The 15,198-nt window shown below is 57.1% G+C and overlaps 1 protein-coding gene across 1 annotated transcript in view; it reads right to left on the bottom strand.

Annotated features, from left to right (window-relative positions):
• The window catches only part of LOC117873455 (C-type lectin lectoxin-Enh4-like), a 69,250-nt gene that overhangs the window by 31,810 nt on the left and 22,242 nt on the right, over positions 1–15,198 (bottom strand). The window lies entirely within an intron of this gene.

The following is a 15,198-nucleotide window of genomic DNA, read 5'->3' as shown; positions in this document are numbered from 1 at the left end:
AGCTGCCCTTTCTGTGGCACCCAAACCCCCTCCCCTCCTGCTTTGAGTCTGCGACAGTGCCAATTTACAGCCTGCTGACTTGGCTGCTTTTAGCAATATGCAGTAGTGGCTGCAGGCACTTTACGGGTTTGCTGACCTGACAGGATAATGGATGAGGATGTTTGTTTGAACTAGCAGGTATAAAATCTGGGTTGTACCTAACAACATCTGGAGTGAAATACGTAACCTGTTTGTATCAGTGTGTACAAGGGGAAGTCATGGGAGGGAAATCTGTGTATCAGCAAAGGGGACAGGAGCCTGGTGCCCTGACTGAGCCTTTCCCTCGTCACAAGCACACCTGTGTTAGTGCCCCGGGACCTGCTGACAGTCAGCCTGGCCGAGCGCCTTTGCCACCGAGCGGAGCCTGTGCTCCGTCCTTAGGAATAAGCTGGAGGCCGGCGGGATCGGCAAGGTGCTCTCTCTGCTAGCGCAGCTGCATCGGAGCTCCAGACACAGCAGCCTGAACACGCTGCAGAGGGAACAACCTTCCGCGGCCCGAAGAGCAGTTTTAATCAAAGGTTAAACAATTACTACAGAGCCCAGTGCTCCATGGGCTGCTTGTTACCCTAGCGTGTGACTGTCTAACACACCCGGCTCAGGGCGGGCCCAGGCCTGTCCCAGGATAAATGGAACTGGTCTGAGAGCCCCGGCCCTGCCCCTCGCTCCCCCACCCACTGGCACTGCAGGCCCCACACAGACACAGCACTCAGTGGTCAGAGTCAGGCGGGGGATTAGTTGTGAATTTCGCCCCTCTCCTGTTCACAGCCTGTCTGCAAAGCGACCCCTCGTTATCCACCAACGCTGGCTAGTCGCTGTCTGGGCCATTCAGAACTTCTTCCCCTCCCCGCTGGCGCTGTGAGCGCCCGGTCACTTACACCACGTCCTGCGGGGTCTGCTCCCTGGCTGCAGCTTTTGCTAAAGATCCCCTTCCGGTGCCAGTTTCCATGGGAACAGTCATTAGTGCCCAATCTGTGAACGTTCCGAGACTGTGTAGCACTTTCACAAGCAGCCGGCGTGTGTGCGAATGCTTGTGAGTAACACGACCCTGCAAGGGGCCAAATGCAGCTCTGGCGCTCACATCATTGTGTGGATCAGTGTTTGCACAGTTCAGCCTGATCGACACCCTGGTGCAGTGGAGTAGGGGTGCAACAGCGACTCAGAGCCATCACCCTTTAACAGCTCAGCAGAGTGGCCAGGAGAGAGAGAGAGAGAGTGTGGGTCCATGCGTGCGTGTGTACGTGCATGTCTTTCCTGCCTGTCACTGAAGCAGAGACGTGAACTGACCAAGGGGATCTGGTAAGCAGCAGTTTTACCAGGTCAGACAAGGGGGTCTCTCCTCACTGCCCTCCCAGCATGGGGCAGGGAAGAGAGAGGAGCAAGGATCTGCACTCCAGAGCGCGCAGGGGCCAGCCCGGATCGTATCTCAGGACTTGTTTGGTCAGAGCACTGCCAGGGTGGTAGATCCATGGGGGTCTGAGCTGCCAGCTTACCTGCATGCTAAAATACCACTGCACCGTGCTTGTTTACTCTCCGACTATCAGGTTGTCCTTTATCCCAAGCTCTGAAGCTGACCAGGGATTAATCTGTCCATCTCCAGCTTTGATCCTGCAGAAACAAAGGAGAGCAGACCCCCTGTAAAACCCAAGGTTACACAGCTAGAGACATGCCCCGGAGCTGAGGGGCCATGGGTAGGGCACGGGCAGAGGCTGCCCAGTGACACTGGAGACACTGATCATTGCTATGAAATGTCAGCGCTGACAACCAGGGCTACATTTACTTGCTGCTGAAGTTACATAGGGTTACCATACGTCTGGATTTTCCCGGACATGTCCGGCTTTTTGGGCCTCAAATCGCCATCTGGGAGGAAATCCCAAAAAGCCGGATATGTCCGGGAAAATAGGGAGGGAGGGCCCGGCGGTGCGGGGCCGGGGGCCGGGGCTGGGCCGGGGCTGGCAGTGCTTGGCCGGGGGCCGGGGCCGGGCCGGGGCCGGCAGTGCTCGGCTGGGGGCCAGGGCCGGGCCGGGGCCAGCGGTGCTCAGCCGGGACCGGGACTGGGCCAGGCCCGGGGTCAGCGGTGCTCGGCCGGGGCAGGGCCGGGCCGGGGCCGGCGGTGCTTGGCCGGGTCAGGGACAGGGCTGAGGCCGGCAGTGCCCGGCCGGGGCCAGGCCGGGGACGGGGACGGCACCCGCAGTGCTCGGCAGGGGGCTGGGACAGGGACGGGGTGCTCAGCCGGGGGCCAGCGCCCCAGAGCCCAAGCCAAGCCGGGCGGGAGACGCCGGGGCCAGAGCCTCTTGGCCTGGGCCGGCCGGCCGCCAAAGGGAGCCACTCGGCCAGGGGGGCCAGACTGGGCCACGCTGCACCCCGCCCCAGCCCCAGCCCCAGCCCCAGCTTACCTGCTGCCTCCCTGTTTCAGGCTTCCCGTGAATATTTGATTCGCGGGAAACAGGGGAGGGGGAGGAGCAGAGGCGGAGTGTTCAGGGGAGAGGGCAGAGTTCGGGCGGGGACTTTGGGGAAGGGGCGGAGTTGGGGCGGGGCTGGGACGGGGAAGGGGCGGAGTCGGGGCCCCATGGAGTGTCCTCCTTTTTTAAAACTAAGATATGGTAACCCTAAGTTACACCAGGACCAGCCCAAGCCCTCGGAAGCCTGAAAATAGCAAGTGAACAGAGAGTCTCCAGCACCCCCTGCTGCTGAAGCTGCCCCAGGCTGAGTTGACCCCCCGAGGGGTGAAAGGCTGCGACGTGGCCCAGGAGGTCTCTGTCTCTGGCATTTTATCACGGTGAGAGGTGAGGAGCCAAGAGCCGTCGGGCGTGTTTAGCAAGTGACGACAGCCTGTCGGCTGGAGGGAGCCTCGTGCAGGAGTCTGCGCCGTCACTGCCCCCCGAAACACCAGCCTCTCCCGCGCTCTGGGGCCAGACAGGAGCGGCTGCAGCAGGGTGCATCTGTGCTGCCCAGCAGTGCTGCCCACGGAGCTCCCCCATCTCCCATCGGTCCCACCGCGGCATTGCTCTCCGGCTGCCGGCCGACCAGCAGGGCCAGCAGCACCCACCACGTGCGACCAGCCCGGAGCTCTCAGAAACGTCCGGTTCAGCCTCGGCAGCTGGGTGTGTGGATTAAATAGAAGATTTGTCCTCGTGCAAGTCCCACGTCACACACGCGACCACACACAGTATCCCCACCGGCGTCCTGCCCCCGGGTCCCCCTCACGCCCTGTGAGCCAAATGAGGCAGGAACTCTGCTGGGGGAAGCAGGGGTTGGCCTGGCTCGGGGACAAGCAGCGGCACAGCGAGCCCGGAGTAGCAGAGAAGCTGGATGCAGAGGACCCCACCGAGGAACAGCGTGCAGCACCAGCAGCACCAGGAGCCGGGGAGCAGCGTGTGGAGCAGACTGTGACTGCCAGACACTGCAGCCGGGGGCAGCTCTGTGCAGGGTTTATGGGGGAGCAGCAGCTGGGCAGGGCCCCAGGGAGAGACACTGGCAGAGCCTGGCCTGAACAGGTGCAGACTCCGTGGGTGTTCTGGGGCTGGAGCACTCAGCACCCACAGGCAGGCCTGTCCTCCCGCTCCTCTCCAGTGCCACCCGCCCACAGTTATCAGCTATTCTGCAGTGTGCAGGAGGTGCTGGGGGGGGGGGGGGAAGAGTGGGGGGGGCAGAAAGAGGTGGGGGAGGGACGGAATGGGGTGGGAAGAGGAGGGGTGGGGGCAGGGCTGGGCGCCGCATCAGGGGGAATTTCCCCAGATGCTGGGGAGTGGAAGGGGTGGGACCAGCCCCTCCCAGCCACTAGCTCACTGCTCTGCTGCATGGCGGGCTGGCGGCTGCTTGAGAGACCCTGGCTGGGGAGGCGGCTTCTGCTCCCCGTCCGGGCTCGGGTGCCAGGAACCGAGGGAGAACAAGCCAGAGCCCTCGCCCCTGGCATGTTTCCGGCTCGCTCAGCCACGGTCCCCAGCAGCCGAGCCGGGCAGGGAGCAGAAGCCGCCTCCCCAGCCAGGCTCTGTCAGGCAGCTGCCAGGCGGCAGAGCAGTGACCGGGATGGGCCAGCGTTAGAAACAGCTCCCTCCTGCTCCCCGCCCGACCTCCCTACAGCCAGGGGGAGTGCTGGAACGTGCCGGGGGGCCAGGCACACCAGAAAGACAGAGCACCTCCCCCCACACACCGTTAGCGTGGGGTAGGGAGAGCACGGTGCCCCTCGGGTGTGTGTGTGTGTGTGTGGGGGGGGGGCTGGCCAGGTGGGGACTCTTTCTTATAACACAAGAACTAAGGTTCACCCAATGAAATTAATAGGCAGCAGGTTTAAAACAAACAAAAGGAAGTATTTCTTCACACAACACACAGTCAACCTGTGGAACTCCTTGCCAGAGGATGTTGTGAAGGCCAAGACTAAAACAAGGTTAAAAAAAGAACTAGATAAATTCATGGAGGACAGGTCCATCAATGACTAATAGGCAGGACAGGCAGTGATAGTGTCCCTAGCCTCTGTTTGACAGAAGCTGGGAATGGGCGACAGGGGATGGATCATTCGATAAATGACCTATTCTTTTAATTCCCTCTGGGGCACCTGGCACTGGCCACTGTCGGAAGACAGGGCTCAAAAAAGAACTAGATAAATTCATGAAGGATAGGTCCATCAATGGCTATTAGCCAGGATGGGCAGGAATGGTGTCCCTAGCCTCTCTTTGTCAGAAACTGGGATTGGGCTTGCAGGGATTTCACTTTTGGCATCCGAAGAAGTGAGGTTTTTACCCACGAAAGCTTATGCCCAAATAAATCTGTTAGTCTTTAAGGTGCCACCAGACTCCTTGTTGTTTTTGTAGATACAGACTAACACGGCTACCCCCTGATACTTTTGGCACTGTGCCTTTTAATTTCAGTTTAACTTCCTCATTTTTGTGTAGTTCCCCTTTCTGAAATTAAATGATACCTAGGTGGGCGGCTGTGCTGTTCTCCCCTCCCCCCACAGGGATGTTAAATATTATTATATCATGGTCACTATTGCCAAGTGGTTTCACTATATTCACCTCTTGGACCAGATCCTGTGCATCACTTAGGACTAAATCAAGAATTGTCTCCCCTCTCATTCAAGGGGATGGATCACTTGATAACTGACCTGTTCTCTTCATTCCCTCTGATAAGCACCCAGCACTGGCCACTGCCGGAAGGCAGGATACTGGGCTAGATGGACCATTGGTCTCACTAGTATGGCTGTTCCTATGTACACAGGGCCCCATCACCACCCTCATGTCCTATGCAGTGACTCCTTGGCCAAATGCCAGCCAGCAGTGGGGATCGAACTGGAGACCTTCAGCACAGCCCTGTCACCGGAGCTAAGGGAGCTGCTCTGGTAACACCGAGTAAGGAACAGGCCCTTCTTGAGCCGGCCTAGAGGGAGACATGACCCCACCTGGGCCCAGGCCGTCCCTGGCAGACACATTGCATGACAAGCGCGTTGGGCCCAGAGGAGATCGTGCCCCACCGAGGGCTACGTTTACATTGTATTCTGCTCCCCAGCCTGGCCAGGGCAGGTTGTTCCCTCACAGCCTGTTCCCAGGGCTCTGTCTGGGGCAGTGTGAAATGTGCAGCCCTGGGCTCCCACCCCTCCCACCCGAGCAGATTCCCCAGCCCAGCCCAGCCCAGCCCAGCCCAGCTCACTGACTCCGATACCGAGCCTAAACCTCCCCATCCCCCCAGCCTCCGGCCCAGCCCAGCACCCCTGAACCCCACTGCTTCCAACACCCCCCCTCCCCGCCTCTCACCTCAGCCTCTATCCAGGTTTTCCCTTGGGGGAAGTATCCATAGCAGTTGCCTTGGAAGAGTAGCCAGCCCCTGGGACAGGGCCCTACCCTGTGCCCCTGCAGAGAGAGGGGGTTGGGGGCAATGGTGGGGACAGGACACCGCGGTTAGAGGCTGTTTCAGAGGCAGAGCCGTGGCTTTCCCATTAGCACGAATAACATGGGATCCCGTTTGGGGCTGTGTCTGGCTGGCAGGACCCTCCAGGCCCTGGCAATGCAGGAAGAAGCTGGGTTTGCCCAGACCCCACATCGTCAGAACGGGGCCCCTGGAACCCAGCCCTGAGCAGGGATCCCAGCCGGGCAGGGCCTCTGGGTTTGAATGGGGTGGGGGCTCCTTTCCCCAGGGCTGCCTGGGGGGAGGAAGGAGCCAGTGACTGTGCAGGGGCTGATAGACCCTCCCTGCCCCTGCCCCAGGGAGCCCCATGGACTCCAAGCTCTGGGAAATGAGGGAATTATGGAGCTGCCAGCCACAGTGGCCCCCATTCAGCTGCAGCCCTTGGGCAGAGGGAATTCCTGCCACCCTGATCTCCTCCCCGTCTCCCCCTGGGCCACGCGGGACAGTGGGGCCAGGGAAGCTGGCAGGGGAGAGGGGGGATGGGGAAGGGAACACCCAGGGCCAAGGGGTGAAGCTGGGGGAGCAATGGGGTTGGCACAGACTGGGACGAAAGAAGAAATCGGGAGCAGGGGCCCAGTTCTGGATGGAAGGATCTGGGGGGTTGTAGGAGGAGGGAAGGGGAGAGAGGTGTCCAGGGAGATGGGACATAAAGAGGGGAAATAGCAGGAATCTGTGGGGTTGGGGCAAAGGGGGGGGAACACTGTGCAGGCACGGCCCTTCTCGGGGCGGGGGGCACAGAGGGATGGGGTGGAGCTATGTCCCAGCCGGGGGAGGGAACAGGACAGTCTGAGGAGAAAGGCACAGTGTGCAGGGAATGGGGCAGCCCAGCCGGGATCAGAGGCCAGATGGGGGAAAAGACAGGGCTAGAGCAGAGCCATCACCTGCCCTTGGAGAGGGACCATTGGGAAGGGAACATGGGAGGGTGGGATGGGAGCCTGTAGCTGACCAGAGCTGAGCACCTGACCCATAGGAGCATTTCATCCATCTTCTCTCACCCGTTCCCTGGGGAGGGGCTGCAGGGCCTGGGCTCCCCCAGGGCAGTGACCCCCCAGCAGCAGGAGATGGGCAGTGGCTCTGGGAGCGACGAGGGTGTGACGAACTGGGCCTGTTCTCACGGTGGTCTGTGAATGCTGACAGGGGAGTGTGCTGGGATAGTCTGCATTGCAGGATGGGATCTGCCCGAGGGCGCATACCTGAGTGTGTAACATGAGAACCCAGGAAGGGGTTGAAGGCGAGGCGACTCCTTAGCCCGGGAAACTGAACAAAGGCTGTGGGAGGGGTCGCTAAAGCAGAGTGCTGGAAGCAGGCTGGAAGGAGGCTGGAGAGATGGCTGGGAGGCAGAGATGGCTCTGACCCCCAAAGGGGGGGTGGGCTGGCATGCCCTGGGACCCCAAGCTGGACCTAACTGAGGGGGGCCCTGTTGTCTGTGCCTGCAAGACCTGTCTTGGACTGTATTCCTGTCATCCAAATAAACCTTCTGCTTTACTGGCTGGCTGAGAGTCATGGTGAATCGCAGGAAGTCGGGGGTGCAGGGCCCTGAGTCCCCCAATACCCCGTGACAACTNTGGAATGCCAGTTGCAGGTGCAGCACCTCTGCAATCGTTCTCTGACTAGAGACCAGTTTAGTGTTAGAAACTTGGAGTCCTCTCGTGTTATCACCCAGCACCTGGTACATGAAACACCCACTGACCCCACCCCGGGGCCTTTCCCCGCTAACAGGTGTTTGAATCACTCTCATATTTCCATGTCCAGGGAGATCGTGTGTCTGGAAAGCCAACACCATGTGTTTGGGGCGGAGAGGAGAGAGGAGGGGTTATAGTTACTGCACCCTATGGTGGGGGCTGGGACCCCCATTGCACCATTATTAAGAAATGGGGTCGAATGGGAGAGCCACGCTGCACAGTGATGATCCAGCAGGGACTGGACACAGACTGGAGGCTGGGCCCAGCTCCCGGAGGGGCAGAGTGCTGGGCACAGCTCCGCAGGGCGTTAGGGTGCCGCGTGCAGGGCTGTGCGGGGTGGGAGGAAGGGGTGAGACAGAGACGGCTCCAGGGTCAGGGGACACACACAGGACAAGCTTGGCCACCCACCCCTGTAACAGATCAGCTGCACCCAGCGCAGGAGGAGGAAGGAGCTGGAGGAAGCCAGGGTCTCACCTGATTGTCTCGCTGGGTAGCTGCTCCGGTGCTAGGCCAGTCCAAGTGCAGCCTGAATGGGACACTGGCCGGACACGGGGCATTTATAGACCAGTGCGGGGAGGGGACCAGGTGTCAACACTGAACATGCAGATCTGTGCTGATGGCAGCTACAATCATTTAACGCCCAGGCAAACAGAGATAAGAGGAGCCAGGACCCGGCCACCAGCCGGGCTGTGAGCAGGAGGAAGCGTTTGTCAGCGCTGAGATAACAGATACAATGAAAGCTATTTCCTCCCCCTCGCCCCCCCACCCTGTCTGTCAGTGCTGAGGTCAGTGTGGCTGTGGGGAGCCATCGTGCCCTGGCCCTGACTGGCCCAACTGCTCACGTCCATCTTGTCCCATGGAAAGTTCCGGGCAGGTCCCCAGGGAGTGTAGATCAACTGGAGTCCCCCTGAAGTCAGTGGGGGGATCCCCAGCGGGTACAGTCTGGTGTGGGGCTATTGGAGTCCTTGGGGTCAGACCCCCAGCGGGTACAGTCTGGTGTGGGGCTATTGGAGTCCTTGGGGTCAGACCCCAGCGGGGGGAGTTGCTCAGAGCTCTGCTGGAATCACCGGGGCTAGAACCCCAGCGGGTGTAAACTGGCCAGAGCATCATGGGAGTCAATGCTGTGACACCATAGAATCATAGAATATCAGGGTTTGAAGATCCCTCAGGAGGTCATCTAGTCCAACCCCCTGCTCAAATCAGGTGTTGGCGCAGGTGGTGGGGCCCACGGCCGTCATGGCGGCCTCCAAAATGAATGGGAAGGTTGTGTTGGAGGCCGCCGCTCAGGAGGGTAAAATGGATTTATTTGGGGTTTGGACCCCATTGGGAGTTGGGCATCTGAGTGTTAGAGACAGGAACACTTATTAAGTTGCTTTTGGTTTAAGCCTACAGCTGTTAGGGGACATAATTCAGACCTGGGTCTGAATTTGCAGCAGGCTAGCGGGTCTGGCTCAAACCAGGCAGGGCACTGAAGTCCCAAGCTGCCAGTGCAGAAAAGCAGGGGCAGAAGTAGTCTTGGCACATCAGTTGGCAGCTCCCAGGGGGTTTCTGTGATCCAGCCCGTCACACCCACCAACAAATCCCCAGGCATGGACAGGCTGACTGTAGAGTTCTACCGCATGTTCTGGGACATCCTCGGCCAGACCCCTGTCACCATCTGGACTGAGTCCTTGAAAAGGGAGGTCCTCCTTCTTTCATGCAGGCGAGCTGTGCTCACCTTATTGCCAAAGAAGGGGGACTTCCACAATCTATGGAACTGGCATCCCGTCTTGCTCCTCAGCATGAACTACAAGGTTGCAGCGAAGGCCATCTCGCTGCAGCTAGGGTCCATGCTGGCAGACATGGTCCATCCCGACCAGACCTACACTGTCCCAGGCTGGACCACCTTTGATAACCTGTACTTGTTCTGGGACCTCTTGCAGCTGGGGCGTAGGGATGGTCTATTGTTCGCCCTCCTGTCCCTGGACCAGGCATTCGACAGGATGGACCATGGGTATCTCCTGGGCACTCTGCGGGCATTCGGCTTCGGGCCCCAGTTTGTGGGCTTTCTCCAGGTGCTGTACGCCTCCGTGGAGTGTCTGGTCAGGCTCAACTGGTCAGCTTCGGGCGAGGCGGACGGCGGGGTGACAGAGCCCTTCCTCTGTCTCCTCCACCGGAGGTTGACGGGTTTGGTGCTTTGGGAGCCTGAGTGCGGCTGGTCCTGTCAGCGTATGCCAACAACGTGCTTCTCGCGATCCAGGACCCGGGCGACCTAGTGTGGGTGGAGGCCTGCCAGGCCGTTTAATCGGCGGCCTCCTCCGCCCAAGTCAACTGGGTCAAGAGCTCTGGCCTGGTGGTTGGGGACGGGTGGCAGGCGAGCTCCCTCCCACCCACACTTCAAGCCATCCAGTGGAGCACGTGTCCGCTGCTCTATCTCAGCGTTTACCTTTCCGCCACACCTCCTTCTCCTCCGGAGAACTGGCAGGATTTAGAGGTCAGGGTGGGTGAGCGGTTGCGGAGATGGACAGGACTGCTCCGGTGTCTCTCCCTGCGGGGGAGGGCGCTGGTGCTGAACCAGCTCGTCCTGTCCATGCTCTGGCACCGGCTCAACACCCTGAGCCTGGCCCCGGGGATCCTGGCCAGGCTCCAGAGGATAGCCCTGGAGTTTTTCTGGCCAGGACTGCACTGGGTCCCTGCAGGGGTCCTGAGTCTTCCCCTGGAGGAGGGAGGACAGGGCCTGGTCTGCCTTTGTAGCCAGGTCCATGTCTTCAGCCTCCAGGCCCTGCAGAACCTCCTTTATGGTGCAGGTAGTCCAGCATGGAACACATTGGTGCACGCCTTTCTCTGCCACCGCCGAGGGCTCCGATACGACCGGCAGCTCCTTTATCTCCATCCGAGGGGTCTTCTGCGAGACCTCTCTGAGCTGCCGGTCTTCTACCAGGACCTCCTCTGGACTTGGAAGCTCTTTTCAGCGACCAGGTCCATTGTGGCCACCGAGAGGGCGGACCTCCTCGCAGATCCCCTGCTACAGAACCCCGATCTGCGTGTGCAGGTGGCTGAGTCTCCCTCTGTGCGCCGGAGGTTGGTCCTGGCAGAAACCACCAGGGTTGGAGACCTCCTGGACTACAACGGAGGGAATGGGTGGATCTCTGTGCGCTCGGTCGGCACATGGGGCTCTCCACCCTTCCGACCCCCCTGCACGTACTCCAGGAAGTGGGGGCTGCCTTGTCACCCCTTTCTCTCTTCTTCCTGCAGCAGGCCCTGCGAGAGGGCACTCCCCGCCCACCCCTCACCCCGGGCCCTCCGGACCTTTTTATCAGGCCCCTGTTTCGCGAGCCCCCTGGCTTCCCCATTCCCATACTCTGAGCCGGCTGCAGCCAGTCTGGTTCCAAACCGCGGCTAGAGACCAGCTTTACATGCTCATGCTCCACACACTACATTTCCTCACCCTCGTTTCCCACGGCAACACCAAATGGCGGGACTATTTGCCACCTGTGGAAGGTGAGGAACCCCGGTGGCCAGCCTGTATTCCACCCTGGTCCCATGGCCCACTGGGGACATTGGTTGGTGGCTCCTTCACAGAGCGGTGAGCATGGGCATGTACCTGGCGCAGTTCACACCTGTACCTGATGCCTGCCCCTTCTGCGGTGTGAGGGAGAACCTGATGCAGGCCTATCTCGAATGCACCAGGTTGCAGCCCCTATTCCCGCTCCTCCAGAACCTCTTGTTGAGATTCTGGCTGCACGTTTCCCCGCACCTGTTCATTTTCGCACACCCTATCCGCGGCCCCACAAAGATCTCCTCATCAACCTCCTCTTGGCTCTCGCCAAAGTCACCATCTATAACGCCAGGAGGAGGATGCTGGATCGGGGGATGCTCTGCGACTGTGGGGCCTATTTCCAGTCCTCCCTGGTCTCACACCTCCAGGCAGAGTTCCTCTGGGCAGCGTCCGCTGGCTCCCTTGATAGCTTTGAGGAGCAGTGGGCACTGTCCGGGGTCCTTTGCTCGGTGTCCCCCTCTGGATCCCTAGTTTTGAACCTGTGACCTTCACTCCCGAACCTGTTTTCATTAGTTGTTCCGCGTCTTCATTTGGTTCCCAGGTCCAGTGGTCCCTCCCACTAGGCTGGGGGAGGGGCTTTTAGAACTGCCCACCTCCCAGAATATCCAATAAGGCCCAGTGGGATCCCGACTAGGACGACAGACTGAAAACTGAATCTTCCAGTTTCTCCTTTCCAGTCCTCACCAGTGTTAAGGTAAAATTGCCCCCACACCTCCTCATGGGGATTACCTGCAAGATGTAGTGGAGCCTCTTTGTATCTGGGGATTCTGTCAGCAGGTTCAGGAGGTCTGCCATGACCTTGTGCAGAGCATGCAAAGGAAGGGAGAGCCATGGGTCAGCTTAGGGAAACGGGGGCCACAGGATGGCAAGGCAGTTCTGTGTGACGCACTGGTGAAACCCCAAACACATACCCTGGCCTCTCTCATTCATATCCCACTGCCGGCAATTGGCGCGTATTCATGGCAGGATGACAGCAGGCTCTTCATTTTGTAGTTGTGCATTTGCCTTTTCCTTCCTAAGTGACGTACTTTGCACTTATCTTTATTGAATTGCATCTTGTTGATTTCAGACCAATTCTACAGTTTGTCATTGTACGGGGAGACTTTGGCAAACCAGTAAAGTGCCTAAAACCACTATGGCTTATTATTAAAGACAGCCTCGTCAGCAAGCTGTAAATTGACCATTCAACTGTCTCAGCTTGACCAAGGCAGGAGGAGAGGGGGTTTGGGGTGCCACAGAAAGGGCAGCTTGACCCCGCGTCCTTCCTGCTAAGGATTGTGTTGAAGTTGCTGATACATGCATTTGAAAAGAGCAGGATGTGCCACAGGAATGTCTATTGGGGTCTCAAGGCTGCAGGCTCTGGAAAAACCCACACCTGGTCAATCAATAATCAGAAGGAGCCTCTTGCCTGACTATTGAAACTGCTTACTTGACAAGTTTTCTTTAAGGGACATGTCATTCTATTACTAACTTATAAATAAGGGGGAAAAGCTTGAGATGGGGGACTCCTTTGGGGGACTCTTCAGGACTGGTCTCTCCCTCTGGATGCATCTTATGTTCCCTACCAGCAGACGGGCTGCCACTGTGCCACTCGAGAGCAACACTCAGCTTTGGTAATTATCAAGGGTTGGGGGTGTTTTACTAACCTGTTGCGGACGTGTGTAAGTGCTTGAGTCTAAGTAAAGTTTAGCTTTAAGTGAAAGCACTCTGGTGTTGTCCTGTTTGTGCCAGCCATCTATCGGTCGGACGGCCGTGTCTCCCGTAATTTATTTCCTGACACCTCCTCACACAGAGTAAAAATTACCAAGAGCTTTGGGTTGAAAGAACCCTGGGTAACATCACGGGTGTTTTGAATTCTAATCCTGTGCTCTAAAGTGCTTGTTGTCATGTGCAAATTTTATAAGCATACTCTCCACCCCATTATCCAAATCATGAATGAAAATATTGAATCATGCTGGACCCAGACTGAGCCCTGCGGTACCCCACTAGATACGCTCTCTCATTTCGACAGCCAAACATTGGTAACAACTCTTCGAATTTGGTCTTTCAACCACTTGTGCACCCACATTATAGTAATTTCATCTAGGCCACATTTCCCTGGTTTGCTTATGAGACTATCATGTGGGACTGTGTCAAAAGCCTTATTTACACCGATATATATCATGTCTGTTGCTTCCTCGCATCCACCAGGCCAGTAACCCAGACAAAGAAGGAAATGGGGTTGGTTTGGAATGATTTCTTCAATTTGTTCCAGTATCTTTCCAGGTATCAAAGTGAGGCGGACTAGTCTGTAAGTCCCCAGGTCGTCTTTGGTCCCCTTTTTAAACATAGGTACTATCTTCTTAATGGAAGTGAAGACATTCTTTTTCTAGGATCTCAGAAGAGAACTGGCGTTCAGCAACTGGTTTGTTAAGGCCACAAAAGCTGAGCCAGGAACCAGTGGTTAAAATTTGTCCCTGACCATTTCTTCCTTTTCTAAACATTTTAGCAAATTGTAGATGCCTTGGCGCTCCACACCTTCAAACCACCCTTTCTCCTCCACAAAGTGCTTTAATGTCAATTACCTCACCCAGACGCACTACTGCCAGGAGTTAGACAAGTGTCCCTCTTCCCACTGGACATGTTGGGATCCTGTGGTACAGAGAAGGGAAATGACTTATCCCTGGTCACACAGCATGGTGATGGCAGAGCCAGGGAGAAAAGGCAGCACTTCTCACTCTTCCTCTAACAGACAACAAACCCCGAAGAGGAGGGGTAGAACCCAGGAACTGCGATGGGGGGAAATTGTCATTGAAACAGTTTTCTTTTGGAAAATCCCATTAAGATTAAAAAAATTTGTTGTTTGAAATCATTAATTGATTTGGACACCAAAAAATCAATTTTTTTTTTTTTGCGCAAAACAAAAGTATTTCCTGTTCGACACCTACTGTTAAATTGTCTCATTGCACACAAAGAGGAGATACTTTGATCTAGAAAACTAGATGAGATGTTTCACTCTGGGCTAAGTAGTTGCTCCTATTAATAATTTAAAAATAACAAAATACATAGAAAATAGAATATTTCAGCTATGATACAGCAGAACCCCGTTTATCAGCTCTAATTGGGATGGGGACAGATCAGATCATCAAAAATTTGGAGTCTGGAGAATGGGAAAGTGTGAGGCTGCAGCGCCATCTAATGGCCATAGGAGAAATCGCCCACTTCTGGACCTGTGTGCCCTGGTTGTTTGGTTAATATGGAGAGCCGGATAATGGGAGGTTGGATAAACAGGATTACTGCATTCAATCTGCCATGACTGAACCCGATAGGACACCTCATATTGTACACTGCTACGAGTGACACTCTCAAACGGATCTTCACAGCTCCCCAGCCTCCCCCTGCCAGGAGGTAGGTATGAGAGGATTGTTATCCCTAACTGACAGAGGGAGAAACTAAGGCTGAGAAAGGTGCAGGGACTTGTCTTACGTCACACAGTCAGTCAGCGGCAGAGATGGGAATAGGACTCAGGAATCCTGACTTTAAATTAATCATCGATCTTGATTTTCATATATTAAATGATCAGAACAAAGTCATCTCAAATGAGCTACATGTAAGGGGACTGTTGCCCCCTTACTAACACTCAGTGGGGGTGTTTTGGTTGACTAGCTCCCAGCACTAAAAGGGGGAGGGTCGATGGCAAATCAGGAGCCTGAGACTGACTGTCCCCAGGAACAATGGGGAGAGGCCAATGCTCCAGATCAGCCTGATTGACAGGGCGGGCAGCTAATCAGGGAGTCAGGAGGCCAGAGGGGGTCCCGTCCTGGTGTGAGCTGGAATGGCCGAGTCAGACAGAGTGGGGCCGAGCTAAGGAGAGAGCAGGGGCCCGAGCTGAGCTGCTGGGAGCAGAGCTGCAGCCCCAAAGCCAGAGCACAGCCCAGAGAGAGCAGAGCTGCCCTGGGAGCAGAGCTGTAGCAACCAGAGCCAGAGGGGCCAGACAAGCAGCCAGGAAGCAGGTCAGAGCTGGGAGCAGAGTCACAGAAGCAGCCTGCAGAGCAGAGCTGT

Source organism: Trachemys scripta, chromosome 1 (assembly GCF_013100865.1).
Source record: "Trachemys scripta elegans isolate TJP31775 chromosome 1, CAS_Tse_1.0, whole genome shotgun sequence".
In the NCBI taxonomy this organism is placed as follows: Eukaryota; Metazoa; Chordata; order Testudines; family Emydidae; genus Trachemys; species Trachemys scripta.
Note: the sequence above shows the minus strand (reverse complement) of the source record. Positions and strands in the feature narration are given on the sequence as shown.